A 2,882-nucleotide genomic window follows, 5' to 3' on the forward strand; every position below is an offset into this window, starting at 1 on the left:
GACATGCTTCACAGTATGCTAATGAATAGCCTCTAGTATCCTACAAAATAGGATTTTGAAGTTTAGACAACTAACTAAAATCCTGTGCTAATAAATCTTGCCTGAGAGTATGTTAAGATGCTTTGTGAGAAATTAGTTTAAAAAAAAGTAAAGGAAAGAAAGAAAAAGAACAGAAAACTGCTATATAGGTTGGTTTCCTTAAATAGAATTTATTTTCAAGTGTGATGTGTCCCTCTGGCATATCTGATTTCTTTAACATTTCTGAGTCCCAGAAAAGTCTAGTAAGTTTTCTGAACTGCTATTTGATTTTCTTTGCTATATTCCTCTGACAACTTTACATGATAGAGATATAAAATGTTATCTTAAAAGTTATCAGAGGAGCTGCAATTTAAAATTAAAGAATTGATATTATCTCTTTTAAATTCATTTTGTAAAAAGAGACATTTAGAAATGAATTGTTATTTAAAATTATAATCTTAAGACTTCCACATTATTTTAAGCAATTAGTTAGAATCATATCAGTGGTATGACCCTTCATTTACTGGTTTTACAAGAAAATCTAAGATGTCAAGATGTATTCTCATTTTTCAGTTGTAAACACATATATACTTCAAAACAGAGAGAGTGCAAGGCCTTGATGTCTCACTAAAGTGAAAATTTAATGAAATAATAAACAATCTGACCAATTTTTGAATTAGAGGCAGAAGACATATAAACTATTAATTATTTCATTTTTCTTTGTTTATGTCTATTAGAAGATTGATTTTTGGCATTTATTCCATGTTACACACTGAGAATGATAGGATTTGTTAATATTTAAGACATTGTATTTTAGGTGCAAATACACACTTATATTTTATTTGGCATTAAAATGTTCCTTACCCAAAGTCATTTTTCTCCTTCCTCAACACCCAGACATGTGCAAACATACTCACTCTAAAACACACACACACACAAATAGAAAAAAAAAAAAACACACAAATATTTTAAGAATACAAAATATTTTTTTCAATAACTATATCTGAAATTAATTCCATTTAAATATGAATTCAAGCTTTAGTTTTTTTTGTTTTTTTTTTTTGTTTGTTTTTTGTTTTTAAAGATTTTATTTATTTATTTGACAGAGAGAGACACAGCGAGAGAGGGAACACAAGCAGGGGGAGTGGGAGAGGGAGAAGCAGGCCTCCCGCCGAGCAGGGAGCCCGATGCGGGGCTCGATCCCAGGACCCTGGGACCATGACCCGAGCCGAAGGCAGACGCTTAACGACTGAGCCACCCAGGCGCCCTCAAGCTTTAGTTTTGTTTGTTTGTTTCTGTAACCCATATAAAAAATACAATTAGAACATCTATCATGTTGAGGACTGAAGTAGATTGGGTAAGTGTATTTGTTTCCTAGGGCTGCCATAACAGAGTACCATAGACTAGGTGGCTTAAACAACAGGAATTCATTTCTCAAAATTCTGGAGGCTGGAAGTCCAAAGTCAAGATGTTGGCAGGGTTAGGATAGGACACATCAGTATATACTGGATTAGAGGCCACCTTAAAGAACTCATTTTAACTTAATCACCCCTTTAAAGACCTTATCTTGAATGGAAGTGCTGTTTCTTCTTTTCTGCTTAGGCTCGAATGGCTGGTTTCAAGATGGGCAACTTCATGAAACCGGGGAAGTTGGTGCTGGTCCTGGCCTGACCCTAGACTCTGGATGCAAAGCAGTCATTGTGAAGAACATTGTGAAGAACATTGCAAGGCACCTCAGACCATCCCTACGGCCATGCTCTGGCGGCTGGAATTGACTGCTATCCCCACAAAGGGACAGCTGCCATGGGCGAGAAGAAAATTACCAAGAGGTCAAAGATCAATCAAGTCTTTTGTGAAAGTTTATAACTACAATCACCTCATGCCCACAAGGCTACTCTGTAGATATCTCTTTGGACGAAAGTTTTGTCAACAAGGATGTCTTCAGAGACACAACTCTTAAATGTAAGGCCCGATGAGAGGCCAGGGTCAAGCTGGAGGAGAGGTATAAGACCGACAAGAACAAATGGTTTTTCTAGAAGCTGTGGTTTTAGATTTGTTTTGTTTCAATCATTAAAAAACCCTCCTCCCCCCAAAAAAGACCTTATCTCCAAATATGATTACATTTTAAGGTATTGGAGGTTAGGACTTCAATATGTAAACTTCGAAAGGACACAATTCAACCCATAACACTAAATCTGGATAATCCTTGGTTAATCTTATGTAAGAACTTGTAAAATGAAAAGTATTGGAGAAATGCATTTTTTTCTCCTCCAATTTAGGAGTTAAGTTTTAGTGAATGCCCAAGCTCACAGAGGGCAATTACTCCCTCATGTCCTTTGATACTTAACAACCTGGACACATTTAAGTTTCCTTTCTTCCTTCCTTCTTTCCTTCCTTCCTTCCTTCCTTCCTTCCTTCCTTCCTTCCTTCCTTCCTTCCTTCCTTCCTTCCTTCCTTCTTTCCCTCCTCTCTCTCTACCTTTCCCTCCCTCTCTTGCTCTCTCTTTCTCTCTTTCTTTCATTTTTGTCTCTGTTTCTGTCTCTGTCTCTATAAGTGTGGGCTTCCTGACCAACTTCAGTGAACCAGGTCTGTGTTAGATGCTAAAAATAAAAATGTGAAGCCATGAAATACATCCACAGCCTTCATGGAGCTTACACTCTAGGAGTTGTGATAGATAATGTGTAATTATACAAATGAAAGACATTATTAAAACACTGCCAAATGCTAATAAGGAAGTATAGGTACTAGTTAAGTGCCAAAGTGGAAGTTCTCACCTAGTTGAGGTCCCAGGGCAATTATACTTGGAGAAGTTGTGATCTGAAGGATAAATACAAAGAAATGCCATTTCCAAAGTTTCTTAAATG

The 2,882-nt window shown here is 36.6% G+C and overlaps 1 pseudogene; it reads left to right on the plus strand.

The window, feature by feature from the left end:
• Positions 1–1,641: 1,641 nt before the first annotated feature.
• Positions 1,642–2,069, plus strand: LOC110587712 (annotated as a pseudogene).
• The last annotated feature ends 813 nt before the right edge of the window (positions 2,070–2,882 follow it).

Source organism: Neomonachus schauinslandi, chromosome 3, assembly GCF_002201575.2.
Source record: "Neomonachus schauinslandi chromosome 3, ASM220157v2, whole genome shotgun sequence".
NCBI lineage: Eukaryota > Metazoa > Chordata > Mammalia > Carnivora > Phocidae > Neomonachus > Neomonachus schauinslandi.